Here is a 16,255-nt window from a genome sequence, read left to right as displayed (position 1 = left end):
CCTTAAAAGGAAACAATCACAAAGACAAAGTAGACATCCAGATCTGTACATATGTATGATACCGAATAACATACAGCTGCTTTTTGCCCATTAGCTAGGCTATAGCAGAGACAGCATGCAGAACTTGCATTGTCAACCCTGAAACATGGAGATTTTATATTAAAGACCATCTGAACCAATTAAACAAGCAAAGACGAACAAACCCCAGTTCTAATACATATAATTTGTAATACGCAGCAATTAAATCTGGACTTTGCTTGTTCTAATATTTAACACGTTAAGTGACGAGCAGGCCAAGCAGTTTCACAGGGTGATGTGTCGTCATTCCCCCTCTCCCAGGCGTGATGTCTGCAAAAGAGAAGGGTCTAGGTCTTGGAGGATCTCCAAGCCTCTACCAAAGTTAGTGGGCAGCCCTCATTGGGATTAGCTGCACAGGTTTGCCCAGTCAGATTCATTTATCATTTCAAATATATCAAGATGACTTTTGTATTTGATCTGCTTTTACCGTTTACTAAGTCAGAGAAATTTAAGGCAATGGACTTTCAGATATGATTAAATCACCACCCCTCCAGTTGTTCCTAGGCTGGGAGAACGATGGCAAGTTCACTCTCAATTCATTCCTAATGACCGCCATTGTAGTTTCAATGGGGAAGTGCCTTAGGCTGAGAAAGGCAGCCATTCACTAGGAGGGAGGCAACACTTTGCTAGAGGGAGGTGCCTTCCCTCAAAGGAATTCCATTTTGATCTCCCATCTGATAGCTCTCGCCCTGAAGGCAAAGTGGTTAAGTTTCCTACCCCATGCTTTAGCTTGCAAATTTCTTGAGTAGCTGGGTGCTCGGGTGACGGGAAGGGTCCCCCGTTTCCCAGTAACCCCCATTATGGAATTATTTCCTGTAATTGATGGTTGGCCTCCTTGCCAAGCATCCTTCCTCATCATAGATACCCGGGCCCTGGTATCTACCGGTAAGACTTTCCGACGATCATTTACTGGGACGGTCATATGACGGGGTGGGGGGGGGGCACCCGGGTTGCGAGAGGGCCGCGGCCGCCGCCCAACGGCCGGGCCCGCCGGATCCCCCTTCTAATTTCCCCGCTCCGTGGTGGTTGGGGCCGTTGGTCTGCCTTCCTGAGTGAGCAGTTTCAGGATATGTGTGGGCAGCCCATCCAGCTCGTCCACAGGAAATCCCCGCTCCCTTAACTCCCTCCATATGATCACCCGTTCCCCTGGGCCCAACCTTCCTGAGCCGACCCGCTGTGGGGGTGGGTGGGTATCCCTTTTACTATTCGTTGGAACCTGCTTTGCCCTCCTGAACCCCAGGCCTTTCCTAATCATAGCTGCTACACGCCGGGTAATCGGCATCTTAGGGGACTGGAATAGGGCCCAGTCACTGTTGACCACGTTGGCCAAAGTGCTCCAGGTTTGTACCCCAGTGGCCCTATCCCTCAAACGGTGGGCCAGCCCGCGCTCCAGCCCTGGGGGTGCACCCATTACTATTGCACGAAGTAGGCCCTCTTGGGCGGTGAGGGACCAGGGGCTTGGTTCCTGAGTTTTCTCCCTCTCATCCAGGAGTTGTTCAATTCCAAGCACCAAAAGGTGCTGGTTTAACGTAGCCGAGTCGGTCCATCGGAGGGTACCGGCCCTTCCCTGTTCACTCCGGGGAACTGTCCTAGTCCAATGTACCACGAGGGTCCAGAGGGTGCGACCTTGAGTGTGAGTGTGGGTCACGTCCACCCCTGGGCCCAAATCTAGGCGGCTGCTTTCATTTGGACTGAGGTCCAGCTGGGCTGCCGCTCCCTTCCATACCCTGGCCAACCAGCCTATCACCGGCTCCCCGGGGTCCCGGGAAAACTCCTTAAAGAGCTGCCTGAGTTCAGTGGCTGTAAAGTGAGTAGTTTGGGTGGTGACCTTTCCCTCAGTATTCCGCTTTTCCTTGATAATAGGATAGAGGGGCTTGGGCTGCCTCTCAGGGTTCTGCGGGGGCAGCTCCCAATCCCGCGGGGAAGGGGGCGGTTCCAGTTTCGGTAAGGGATCGGGATCCCGCTTCTCCTTCCCAGAGGGATTCTTCCCACCCAGCTCCGAGTATATGACCCGCTTGATCTCCTGCTCAGTTAAGGGAAGTTTCCTCTGTGCTTCTAACTCCTTAGCCACCCGGGGTGCCAATTTCTGCTCTAAAAGTATCGCCTGCTGCATTTTTACCTCGGCCGCTGTCTGCAGTAAGAGGCATTTCGTCTCACTTTCCTTTAGTTTTGCCTCTAGGGCGGCCCGCTCCTGCCGCCACCACCGGCGGTCCTGGGCGGCGGCCTGCAGCGCCGTTGCTAGGAGACCGAGGAGGGCGGTCTTTCCTTTCTTTTTCCTGATTTGGGTAGCCACCCGCCAATCACAAAATTCCCTCACCAGATTGGCCGGGCCCTCCCAGTGATTCTTCACCCATTGGCTGTCCCATCTTGGGGTTTTCCATCCCTGATCCACGAGGAATTCAAAAAGCCCTCTCGGCTCTCTGTCGCCTATCGCCGATCCCATCCCCGTCGCTATTTATGTCACCCGTCGTCCGGGGACGGGTTCGTTCAGTGATCGGCGAGGCGAGAGAGAGAGAGAGGCCGGGGACGGAAAGCCTAAGTTTTATATAAAATTTATTCCACGAGGTGAATTGAATTTATGTAATTGTTTAGACGCAATGGATTGAGCTTCCCTTTCAGGAGGAATATAATCAATTAGCAATATTAGAGCTTCCCTACACGGGAGGAACACAATCATCCGTTAATCGCACGTGGGTGAGTTGGTTAACTCTCACCCACTCGGGAAGAATCCACTTACTTTCCCACATGGGAAGAATTCATTACATTACCCGTGCACGTGGTGGGCGGCTAGCTCTCAAAATGTGCTCTCCCTACATGGGAGGAATCCACTCATAATTCCCATCAGCAGCGGGATACCTGGGTCCCACCCACGAGACACTCACCCATCCCGCGGTCCTTGCCTCAGTGTGTTGGTTCTGGTTGTAGAACGGGCATCTGGCCTTCTGGGCAGGGAGAGGCACGTGGGCTGCTGCTGCTGCAGCTGCAGCGGCGGCTGCTCCTGCTGCTGCGTGTCCTGGTGTTCTGACCCTGAAGGTCAGAGGTGACAGGTATTTATTGCCTGTGCCCCTAGGCCATTCCAGCTTCCGGCCTCAGTCTATCCAATCGCTGCCCTCCCCGCCTCCTCCATACCTAATTTGATTGGCACGGGGGCGAGGGACACCTTCTGTATTCCCAGCTTGGGCTGTCAATCTAGCAGATTTGGTCATGGGGGCGGTATCCCACCCCCACTTCCGAGTTCCGCCTGCTGGCTCAGGTGGTCACCAGATAGCTTTTGATCTTGAGATGGCCAGTACCCGAGGGTCACCTCGGGACAGCAACCATTATACATTCCTTCCAACAGTCCATTATGGAATAAACGGGATGAGTTAAGGTCCCAGTTCTTTTTACCTGTGGGAACCTTCAGTTCTTATTAACTGGGATTGAACTATATTTCCACAGGCCATTCCCCAAAGCAAAACTGATGGCTATACCTCCAGCCACGGGTTCGGTCTCTCCATGCTCTGTATCTTGAGGCACAAGGAGATTGAAACAAAGACCACTAGTCACTGGGCAGTGCCTTCAGTTTAATGAGTAAGGGTTCTTACTTGCATAGTAAGAGCTAAGTAAATACCATTGTTGATGTTGATGATGATGATGGCAGAAAGCACACTGAGCAAGTTAGTTCACTCAGGCCAACCCTGCTCCAGGCCACGGTTGGGGCTTTAGTTACAAAGAAAAGGCCTTCCATGCCCCTGCAGCCCCACATTTGTGAGGATGCTTCTGCCCTGGACCGAGTTGCCCAGAGTAGGATTGAGGATAAAGGGCAGAATCTGCTGATTCTGAGATTCAAGACCCTCAGTGAAGGGGGAGTTTCAGAAGGAATGGAGAGTAGAAGAGGGAAAAGTGGACTGGAGAACTGAGTGAAGAGAGAATAGAGGCTGGAGGGGAGATGGAAACAGACAGGAAGATCAGAGCTCTTGCTTTTGGTGCTCTGCTTCCTGTTGCTTCCACCACCAAAATGACACCAAAACTGAGGCGGGGATCTCAGTGACTTTACTGTGCCTGTCCACCAGACAAGCCCTGCTTCTATGGGATGTGGGATTGTTGCTGTGTCAATGGATGCCTTGTGGGTGGCTGAAAGGGAACAGGAAATGTCTTCTCTGGGGCCACTGTCATTGAATCGTCATTGTCCTATAGTCTGTAAACTCCTTGTGGCCAACTCTACCAACTCTAATGTATAGTGCAGTGTTCTGCACAGTAAAGCACTCAGTACGTACTATAGATTGATTGTAGCCCTGTGACCCCAGGAGACATGACTGCAGAAGGAAAGCTAGGTGAACTTTGAGTCACAAGGAAATTGTTGCCCTTGAGAGGCCGGAAAAGATGTTCCCAAGCTCAGCAGCAGCAACAGTACCCAGAACGACAAGCAGTGTCACCTAGTGGAAAGAGCATGGACCAGGAGTCGTGGGACCAGGGTTCTAATCTTAGCTCTGCTACTTGTCTCCTATGTGATCTTAGGCAAATCAACTTAATTTCTCTGTGACTCAGTTACCTCATCTGTAAAATGGATGTTAAAACTGTGAACCCCACTGGGGACATGGACTGTGTTCAACCTCATTAGCTCGCATCTACCCCAGCACTTAGTATGGTGCCTGGAACATAGTAAGTGTTTAACACATACTATTAAAAGAAAAATGTCCTAACACTTGCATTTTTCTTTGGTGCAACCCCCAACCCATCAATGTTGTGATTATTTAATGACTCTTTTTGGCCCTTAAGTTTTAGTCTCGCTTATCTCAGGCTCCCAGTGACAAATCACAATCCTCCTTTAGCAGAGTGGCTCAGTGGAAAAAGCCCGGGCTTAGAAGTCAGAGATCGTGGGTTCTAACCCCGGCTCTGTCACTTGTCAGATGTATGACATTGGGCAAGTCCCTTAACTTCTTTGGGCCTCAATTACCTCATCTGTAAAATGGGGATTAAGACTGTGAGCCTCATGTGGGACAACCTGATTACCTTCTATCTCCCCAGCGCTTAGAACAGTGTTTGGCACATAGTAAGCGCTTAACAAAATCCATCATTATTAATCTTATTATTATTTAGGAGTCCAGAGCTAATCACTCCTCTTTGGCCTGAGGGACACTCCAGTATTCTCTTTAAATCCAGACAGTCCTTATTAACAGGACGAAATCCAAACTTCCTGGTGAAGACACGAAAGAGGAAATGACCTTTCTTTCTATCTCTGGTTCCCTCTGACAGACCCAAGTTCTGTGGAAACCAGCAGGTAGTTTTGCTTGTCCAAGCATCCCAGCGGCAAACGTCCGAACCCTCCCTCAGAGCACTTGACTGTTCTCCAGAGCCTCGCTGGTTCTGTAGGAACAAAGTTATGGGCTACTAAGAAACTGGAAATGACCAGGACCCACCTCTCCAATCCCAGTCTGTTTCACCATAGGAGTTGCATCACTCCCCAGCCAATGAATCCCTGGCAAAGGTAAATTCTGATTATGCTCCCACCAAGCTGATAAAGGCTTTCCCAGCTCTAAAATCAAGAACTAACTTTCAGTGGTTCGAGCATTTCTATGAGAGGGGAGCTTCTCCCTGGACTTACTCAACTGGACAGGTGTTTGAATTCCTGTATGGAATTCCTGGGGCCAAATCTTTACCAGTGAGTCATCAGAATCCAAGGGGATATGATCTGATATTCTCATGTTGGAATGGAAGAGCTCATTAATGAAAACCATTCCTGGCACAGGAAAACCATTTGATAATGCTATTAACTTCAACCCTAAGGTTACAGATTCCTGTGTGTTCAGGGTCCCCGGTATCCCGTGTTTATGGGAGTTGCAATCTGCTCATTGTTCCTCACTGTTTACAAAGGTACTTTATCATTTGCTTTTCAAAGGAATTAATAACTTTGAGTTATCTGAGAGTCTTACCCGGATTCCAGTTTGTGTTTGACTTCCATAATTGAGACCATGTACCCCTCAAAGTTGCTTTGAATTGGCTGAAATGCCTCTTGGTATTTGATAGAGATTTCATGGTAATTGTTCTTCATTTTCCATTCTGAGTTCTTTTCCTTAATTCCAGTCTATGGATTTTATTCCAGCTTTGAGTTCTAAAACGTATATCTATATAAGATATATCTTATACCTAGCCTGCAGAATTTATTTCAGCCTTGTTTTCCCTAAAGAGATGTATGCTTCTGGGAAAGCACTCTCTCGTATCCAGGCTTCCCTTGACAGTTATTTCCAGGGACCTTCTAGTCTAACCAATCCATGTGGTATTTTGCCTTTTTAATGGTGCTTATTAAACATTTACCAGGTGCCAGACACTGTTTTTTATTGTTTTAGTTAAGAGCATATTTGGGTGCACTGTTTTTTATTATATTAGTTAAGTGTCTAATGTGTCAAGCACTGTTCTAAGCAAAAGATAATCATCTTGGACAAAGTCCATGTGCCGTATGGGGCTCACAGTCTTATTCCCCATTTTACAGATGAGGGAACTGAGGCTCAGAGAACTTAAGTGGCTTGGCCAAGGTCAAACAGCAGATAAGTAGTGGAGCCAGGATTAGAATCCAGGTCCTTCTGACTTCAAGGCCCTTGCTCTATGCACTAGGCCATGCTGCTTCTCACTGTGTGTTCTAAGCAATGGGGTATATACAGATGATATAGATACAAGCTAATCGGGTTGGACACTGTTCCTTGCCACACGGAGTTCACAGTTTAAAGTAGGAAGGAGTAGGATTTAATCCCTATTTTACAGATGAGGTAGCTGAGGCACACAGCAGATACTTGGCAGAACCAACAGTAGAAACCAGGTCGTCTGACTCTCAGGCCTGTGCTCTTTCCACTAGACCACACTGCCTCTCATATGCCTTTTACATAACAGGACTAAAATAAACTCTTTCAGAACCTCTGGCAGGTGATTCAGTCTAACGTGGAGGGCCTTCCGCTCCAAAGCTCCTGTTAATGGGTACAAGGAAGAAACTTGGGAGAAGGTTCCTTTCAGAGTGAAAGCTACAACAGTCCATCCAGATACCCAATTAGAAACTCTGGTGACCCCACTGGACAATTGATTCGGAAACGTCTTTGACTGAGAGATGACTTTATCCTACTCACACTTCTTCATTGCTTATGCTGTCAGGGAAGGGCAGCTCACTGACAGTCAGACTGTTAGAATGATGATTGAGGCAGCATTTTATCAGCTGCTTTTCTCATCTCGCCCCTCCCTCAGGAGATGATTAGCACCTGTGTAAATGAGTGAGTCACTGAGCCTACTGACTGGAAATCCCTGGAACTCCCTTCTCTGATCTCCTAAACCACAAAACCCCAAACCCAGATGAGCCCAGTACACTCGACCCATTATTTCTTATTGAGTGCTGAGTCCATCAGCAATACCTTTAGAGATAAATGGCAACATATCATACCCTGCAGTTCCAAGTATGGCCTAACTCCATCCACGACTGAACTATGTCGAGAGCTAATCCTGTTCCTCTAGAGTGTACTTTGTCCTCTCACCCCTCGGCTCATACTTGGCCACAGATGCTCTTTGCCACAGTCCCCGTCCTGCTCGTATTGTTCTCATCACTCTATTCAGGGAGTGGGAGAAAATATTTGAAGGGAAAGACGGTATCAGTAGGTTGTTCCCTCCTAACCTATTCCCCTCCTTCTCAACAGCCACTCCACAGGCTAGTGGCAACATCAGGGAAGGGAATTGCTGACCATGGCAGGGATACACATCCTCCCTCCATTTTAAATCCAGAGGAAGTACAGGGGAAAATCTAGGACAAGGAAAATCATATTTGCTGTGGCCAAATTTAAATGTGTCTTTTCTTAACTTTGAGATGTAAAACCGCTAAATGCCGATGGCTGAAGAACAGTTAGGAAACTCTGTCTAAGTTTCTGTGCTAGTTCAGGGAACTAAAACTTAAAGTACCAGTTTGTAGTGGTGATCACCAAGAAATCGCATAGATCTAGTTGAGATATATTTTCCAAAGCGATGTGGAAGTCTGAGAGCCTTCACAAAAATTGTGAAGATTGGTTTGAGGAAAGATCTGTGCACACTGCAGATAGCCTGAGCTATCTGGGGGAATTTACCCTCCAAACTTTCAGAGTTGCCATAAGATGCACTAGCTCACCTCACTTCTCTTCTTCTACAACCCAGCCAGCATACTTCGCTCTTCTAGTGCTAACATTTTCACTGTAACTCAGTCTCACCTGTCTCACCGTCGACCCCTGTCCTATGTCCTGCCTCTGGCCTGGAATGCCCTCCTTCCTCAAAACCGACAGACAATCACTCTCCCCCACTTCAAAGCTCTACTGAAGACACATCTCCTCCAAGAGGCCTTCCCAGACTAAGCTCCACTTTTCATCTTCCATGCCCTTCTGTGTCACCCTGACTTGTTCCCTTTGCTCTCTCCCACCTCCCAGCCCCACAGACATATATAAATACATATATATAGATATATATATAGATATATATACGTATACATATATATATGAAATCGTATTTATTTGAATTGATGTCTGTCTCCCAAGATCTAGACTGTGAGCTCGTTGTGGGCAGGCAATGTCACTGTTAATTGTTTTATTGCACTTTGCTGAGTGCTTAGTACAGTGTTCTGCACGCATTAAGTGCTTAATAAATATGATTGAATGATTGAATGAATGCTATTGAACATCATTAACAAGTCCATTAAATTCATTACAGAGTTCTGGGTCATGACTGAATTCAAAGTCCATAAATCAATTCAACCTGCAAGAATTTCTTTAGCAACAAAATCGTATTACCCTTAACCATTCATTGTGGGAAAGAAGTGCTCCCTTTGGTTTATATTGAACCAACCATTCATATGTTTCAATGGGTGGCTCTATCTTTTATTGTCTATGTTCAGCCCCACAAGCCTTTAGTGATTTTGTTCCCTCTCAGTCTTTGTGTTTACAGATAGCTGAGTCCTAAATTTCCCTAGCCACCATTATATAGAAACCTCATCACCTCATATCTATTTTCATTGCCCTTCTCTGCCATCCTCAGGCTCTATTATTGTTCTTTCTTGGCTACTCTAACTCACAGTTTGAGGCTCGGTGTGCTACCCCTTTCAAGAGACTTTATATAATAACAATAATAATAATAATGGCATTTATTAAGCACTTACTATGTGCAAAGCACTGTTCTAAGCGCTGGGGAATTTACAAGGTGATCAGGTTGCCCTACGTGGGGCTCACAGTCTTAATCCCCGTTTTACAGAGGAGGTACCTGAGGCCCAGAGAAGTGAAGTGACTTTCCCAAAGTTACACAGCTGACAAGTGGCAGAGCCGGCATTTGAACCCATGACCTCTGACTTCAAAGCCTGCGTTCTTTCCGCTGAGCCTCGCTGTAATGTGTTGCCAACACTAAGGCAATCACTGGGAGCCCTCAAAAGGAAGATTATCATCTCACCACTCCCAAGTCAGTAGTTATTTCATTGTGCAGAGAGACAGAGACAGAGACAGAGACATGGACAGAGAGAGATGAAGAGATGTGCAAGTAAAATAAATAGATGACCGTGACCGAATTAGAAGTAGTAATGGTATTTATTATGTGCTTATTGGGTTCAGAGTCCTGTACTAAGTGCTGGAGACAATACAAAGTTGAGAATTAAATTCAGTTCCTGTCCCCCAGGGAGCTTACTGTCTAACAATATAAAGGGATATGAGGGGACTGGGGACACGTAAGGAATGGTGAAACAATAAAACTCTCAAACAGAAGACGAGGACAGATACACAAAATAAAAGAAAAATCAGCATGGTGCTGTGGCTAGAAGAGCAGAGTTTTAGTTTCCCCACGGCTTAGAGTCCAGAGCTCAGCCATAGCTACAGTGACCATTAACAGCAGCCACCAGTCTTCCTGAGGCTCCACTGAGGTCTTGTAAGGAGATGAGGAGTCAGCCTGCCACTCTGAAAGTTTGTGGGCTCACTGTGGTTAGCTGAAAGGGGGAGTGGGAATGGGGAATGGGGTGACAGATTGGGCCCAAAGAGTCAGGGAGATTGTTCTTCCCAAGCACTTAGTACATTCACTCCCTTGGTGATCTCATTCACTCCCACAGTTTCAACTATCATCTCTACGCTGATGACACCCAGATCTACGTCTCTGCCCCTGCTCTCTTCCCCTCTCTCCAGGCTCGCATCTCCTCCTGCCTTCAGGTCATCTCCATCAGGATGTCTGCTAGCCACCTAAAAGTCAACATGTCCAAGACTGAACTCCTTGTCTTCCCTCCCCAACCCTGCCCTCTCCCTGACTTTCCCATCTCTGTTGACGGTACTACCATCCTTCCCGTCTCACAAGCTCGCAACCTTGGTGTCATCCCCGATTCCGCTCTCTCATTCACCCCTCACATCCAAGCCATCACCAAAACCTGCCGGTCTCAGCTTCGCAACATTGCCAAGATCCGCCCTTTCCTCTCCATTCAAACCGCTACCCTGCTTGTTCAAGCTCTCATTCTATCCCGTCTGGACTACTGTATCAGCCTCCTCTCCGATCTCCCATCCTCGTGTCTCTCCCCACTTCAATCCATAATTCACGCCGCTGCCCGGATTGTCTTTGTCCAGAAACGCTCTGGGCATGTTACTCCCCTCCTCAAAAATCTCCAGTGGCTACCAATCAATCTGTGCATCAGGCAGAAACTCCTCCCCTCGGCTTCAAGACTCTCCATCACCTCGCCCCCTCCTACCTCACCTCCTTTCTCTCCTTCTACAGCCCACCCCGCACCCTCCACTCCTCTGCCACTAATCTCCTTACCGTGCCTCGTTCTCGCCTGTCCTGGCATCGACCCCCGGCCCACGTCATTCCCCGGGCATGGAATGCCCTCCCTCTGCCCATCTGCCAAGCTAGCACTCTTCCTCCCCTCAAGGCCCTACTGAGAGCTCACCTCCTCCAGAAGGCCTTCCCAGACTGAGCCCCTTCCTTCCTCTCCCCCTCGTTCCCCTCTCCATCCCCATCTTACCTCCTTCCCTTCCCCATAGCACCTGTATATATGTATATATGTTTGTACATATTTATTACTCTATTTGTTTATTTTACTTGTACATATCTATTCTATTTATTTTATTTTGTTAGTATGTTTGGTTTTGTTCTCTGTCTCCCCCTTCTTGACTGTGAGCCCACTGTTGGGTAGGGACTGTCTCTATATGTTGCCAACTTGTACTTCCCAAGCGTTTAGTACAGTGCTCTGCACACAGCAAGCACTCAATAAATACGAATGATCAATTGATTGATTAGTACAGTGATCTGCACTCGGTAAGTGGTCAATAAATATGATTGAACTAATAAATGAAAGAGAGGCCAAGAGATGTTTCAAAGGTCACATGGCACTCCAGGGCCTTTGTGGGAACTAGGCCTAGACCTGTCCACTAGGCCACGATGATGCTGGTAACTCCTGTTGGGGAGCACCAACCCACTTAAAGCTTTCCCCCACTCTTGTCCTCTGACCCCAGTTTTGAATACTGGAAATGAATTAGCTGATGGTGAGTCTTAAGAACAGAAAAAAAAGTGGAATTCAGAGACTGAGACATGTGGTCAGTCAGAACTCTCAGGAATGAATTAACATTCAAGAGTCTGGATAGCTTAACTAGTAGAGCCACAGATGCATGATATAATCACCCAGGATACAAGTTCTTCATCCTCCCACCTGGAATAAATCCACTCTAGCTGTCAAGGGGCTTCTGCTTCCTTCCTCATGAATCTGCATTTTTTTCCTCTGCTAGGCCCTGGGTAAACCTAGGCCTGCCCACCCTACAGTCTGTGGCCAAGCTTCATTGGGTAGTGTAGCTCAGCTGCCAAAGGCATTTTTCTTTTAGCAATTCAATACAGACACCTATCTCATCTGACCTCATGCTCAGGGCAGATTGTTAAAGGGGAACAACTATTTGCTCTCTGAGCAGAGAATGAAGGCCCTGCTCTCCCACCCCAACCCCTGTAGATATAGATGACATGAAGATGTGAGGCCTGAGCTACATTCTTCATCTCTCTTCCATCCTCTCAAATCAGTGGTGTTTACTACCCACCCCCAGCACTGGCTTTGCCACACTTCCCTCTGCATGGGAAGGCTGGTTTACAGTCTTGTCAACCATGAAGCCCTCTCACACATGAAGGTTTTCACTGTGCTGGTAGGTTTTGCATCTTATATTTCTTCTGGGATTGTCTGATGCTTGTCACTCAACAGTTCCTGTTTCACAGCTCAAACATAAGTCCTCTCCCTGCAGGTGGTCCCAACCCTGAATTCTCCCCAAAGGAGAAGCTCTTTGGTGGGGTATCCAAGGAATTATAATAATAATAATAATAATAATAATGGTATTTGTGAAGCTCTTACTATATGCCAAGCACTGTTCTAAGTGCTGGGTTAGATTCAGGGTAATCAGGTTGTCCCATGTGGGACTCACTGTTTCAATTCCCATTTTACAGATGAGGTAACTGAGGCGCAGAGAAGTTAAGTGACTTGCACAAAGTCACACAGCTGATAGGTGGTGGAGCCGGGATGTGAACCCATGACCCCTGACTCCCAAGCCCGTGCTCTTTCCACTAAGCCACGCTACTTCATGCTGAATCAGGGTGCTCAGTGAACCCCGAGCAATAAGCACCAGCTGTGTTTCCCCCCACCCTGATCGCCCAGCCTGTAAAGCTTTATCTCTCTGTCTGTTCTGAATGTGACCCCTACTTCCTCTGTCTGTTCTCCCTGGCCCACAACTAGAGGCTTTGAATTAGCTCTCTCCTGGACAGTCATGGTTTTGATCTGTTTCTATTGTTGTCCAATGCTCTCAGTTGAAATCTGCTGCTCTGAAGTCCTAAAGCTGTCCGGAGAAAAATACCCCCAAATCATTCAGTTCTTTCTCTTTCTTCTGCTCTCAACAGCAAAGGTGAGGTGCACCTCTGCAAAGTCAGGTGGATGAAAGGAGTCCATTTAATGATAATACTATGGTATTTGTTAAGCCCTGTGTTCACCTACCTGGACACTGGGAACTCCCTCACAATGCCAGGTCCAAATCTTTGAAGTTCATATCCTGATCCTTCGACATAAGCAACCCCTTCACTAGGACCCCTGGTGTATGCTTAGGATGAGGTATCTCAGGGTCTTGGGCTTGGGGCCCTCCTTCCTGTGCTGGTGAGGGTGACTACAACCCAGCCCCATTGTTTTTTCCATAAGTGATAGGGCTGTCTCTCCATTGTTTGTGCCATCCTTGCCTTCCCTGGGTTGATGTCTGTGAAGTTGGCTCTTCCATACTTACTGTATGTTAAGCAAACACATATGAGGTCCATCACAGTCTCTGTCACAGGATTCACAATCTATTTTATCCTCATTTGACAAATTAAAAAATGGAGGGCCTGCGAGGTTATGACTCGCCCAAGATCTCACTGTAGGCCAGAGGCAGAGCTGGGATTTTGAATTTGGGTCTTCCTGGTTTCCATTTCTGGATACTTTCCACTGGATTATGCTGCCTCCCTTTTCTTATCTGTTTATTTGGCCTATCTTCTGGACATCCATATCTAGGATTTTGACATTTTCATGTAGATATTTACATTTTTACAGAATGTTGATGAGTATAACCTGGCCAAGGTTTACTGTGATTGTAGTGAAGGTGAGAAAATTTATTAGCAAAGATTCTGTAATACTTACTCTGATTATGGAACACATTAAGTGTAAATTCTGGATACAAAGCTTTGGAATCATTGGGTGGGTGTCTGCTGGTGGTTTTATATTTGATCTTGGGCTGGAAATTTATTTTACCATAGTTGTCTGTTGTGCCTATTTGCCGACCACTTCCACTGGCCCCCATGCTTAGGACAGGGAGGAAGAAGCCAGGAAAGCCACTCCTTGGTGTTCTTCTCTAAAATGTTGGAAAACCAATCAGAGAGAAGAATTGAGGAGGAAATAGAAGTTTCATGTTTGGGGAAAACGGAGATCTTCAGCTATAATGCAGTAAGTAGAAGTGAGCTGTGGGTTTGGGAGAGCTGGACATGGGGAGAGCTTGCGCTGTGGACCTTGGATGCAATCATTGCACAGGAAGGGATCAGAGTGGATCCCTGGAGGCTTGGAGTCCAGCGTCTAGGATTCTAGAAGACCGAGGGTCCTGTTCCTGACGGGGAGAAGAATGTGAGGCCCGAACACTTACAGGGAAATACATAGGGTCTTGATTCATGGAGGGAAGGTTGTGGGGGAGGATGGAGATAGTATTAGATACAAGGAAAAGCAGTTTAACCTGGATTTTTTAAATGGAATATGTTAAGTGCTTGCTATGTTCCAGTCACTGACCTAGATGCTGGGGTATATGAAAGATCATCAGTTTTGACACAGTCTCTGTCCCACATGGGTCTCACAGCCTTAATCCCCATTTTAAAGATGAGTTAACTGAGTCACAGAGAAGTTAAGTGACTTACCCAAGGTAACTCCTCCACTTAGCAGACAAGTGAAGGAACTGGGATTATAACCTAGTTTCTCTGACACCCAGGCCCATGCTCTTTCCAATAAGCCATGTTGCTTCCCTGGAGTTGTTTTGGTTGTTATGCTATTAAGAATATATAAAGTATTGTAGCTAACCCAGGGCTTGGTGTCTGGCTCCTTTAGGGACTGGAAGAGAAGCTCCAGGTGCCAGGGAGACATATGAGAAGCTGCAGGCAGGATCAATTGCAGGCTGGAGTGCTTTTTCTTTGAGCTTCTTGAGGCCAGCCCTGGGAGTGGGAACGTAGGTTAGTTCCTGATGATCTCTGGATCAGGGATTTTGGGGGAGATCCCTGGACTTCAACCGTAGAGTGGTGGCAACAAGAAAGGTGCAGGGCCATGGTGGGCAATGAATAGGATGCCCCCAAACGTTCAGTTGAAGAATGAGAAATATGAAGTGCTTTAGGACCTAGGGAAAGCTGTCTGGGGTCCAAACACTCCTACAGTTACTACTGGGCTCTTTTGTCCTGGATTTAGGGCTGAAAACCTCTAGCAACATCAATGGCTTCTACCTTTCATAGTCCTTCTCTAGGACTCTAGAACAATTTGATTCAAGATTTTAGGTCTCTCCTGAACTTTGGTCTTTTCCCTAAAGCCTTCTGAGTGCTCCTTTCATGTCTTTGTTCATCAGGGTATAGATAAGTGGGCTGAGTTGGGGGGTGATCACGGTGTAGAAGAGGGTCAGGAACTCTTGGAGAAGGAGCTGTTGGGATGGATGTAGATGACCGAGGCCATACCAAAGAAAAGAGTCACCACCAGCAGATGGGACCCACAGGTGCCCAGGGATTTTTGCCAGTCATGAGCTGACTTGATCCTCAGTGCAGCTCTGGCAATGAACCCGTAGGAGACCACAATCAGAGCAACGGGCAGAAGGGCCAGGATCAAAGTGGCAATGAAAAGCACTACGTCATTGGTTCGGATAGGTACACATGCCAGTTTGATCATGGTGGGCACCTCACAAGCAAAGTTAGGAATATGCCGGTTGCCACATCGGGGCAGGCAGAGGGTGATGGTGCTCTGGATTGCACTGTTTCCCATGCCACTCAGCCACGCCACGGCTGCATGACGGTCATGTAGTGGAGGGGCCGACAGATGGCAGCATAGCGGTCAAAGGCCATGATTGTGAGGAGAACACACTCAGTTTTGCCCAGGGCCAGGACAATGTCGAGTTGGGCTGCACAGCCTATAACAGTGATGGTCTTATATGGTCCCCAGAGGTTCCATAATAACTGGGGGATGACACTGATGGTGAAACAGAGGTCCACAAGGGAGAGATGAGAGAGGAAGAAGTACATGGGTGTGTGGAGGTTGGGGTCCAAGTGGGTCACTACAACAGTGATTGTGTTGCCTAGAAGTTTTAGGACGTAGGAAATCAAGATAAGCACAAATAGGACCATCTCTAGTTGGGGCTGGTCAGAGAAGCCCATCAAGATGAAGTCTCTTCCAGAGCTGCCATTGGTCACCTCCATCATCCATCACTGCCAAGAGAAAATGAGACATGGGTGATTAGGTTCCAGAAAGAGTGGAAAGGGTGGAGCCCATATGATTCACGGAATCAGCAAGATCCTAACCCCAAACCCATCACAATTATAGAGAAATACCAGGATGGGATGGGATTTATATTCCCATTTTCCCGTTGTCAGTGAGCTTTTTCTTCTCCCATTCTCTTTTTGTTCAGTACCTTCCTCAGAAAAGTAAAATAAACAATCCAATCCAGGGGACTTGCTCAAG

The 16,255-nt window shown here is 47.3% G+C and overlaps 1 pseudogene; it reads right to left on the bottom strand.

The window, feature by feature from the left end:
* Positions 1-15,113: 15,113 nt before the first annotated feature.
* On the bottom strand, positions 15,114-15,996 carry LOC119940567 (annotated as a pseudogene).
* Between the last annotated feature and the right edge of the window lie 259 nt (positions 15,997-16,255).

This window comes from Tachyglossus aculeatus, chromosome 19 (assembly GCF_015852505.1).
Source record: "Tachyglossus aculeatus isolate mTacAcu1 chromosome 19, mTacAcu1.pri, whole genome shotgun sequence".
In the NCBI taxonomy this organism is placed as follows: Eukaryota; Metazoa; Chordata; class Mammalia; order Monotremata; family Tachyglossidae; genus Tachyglossus; species Tachyglossus aculeatus.
Note: the sequence above shows the minus strand (reverse complement) of the source record. Positions and strands in the feature narration are given on the sequence as shown.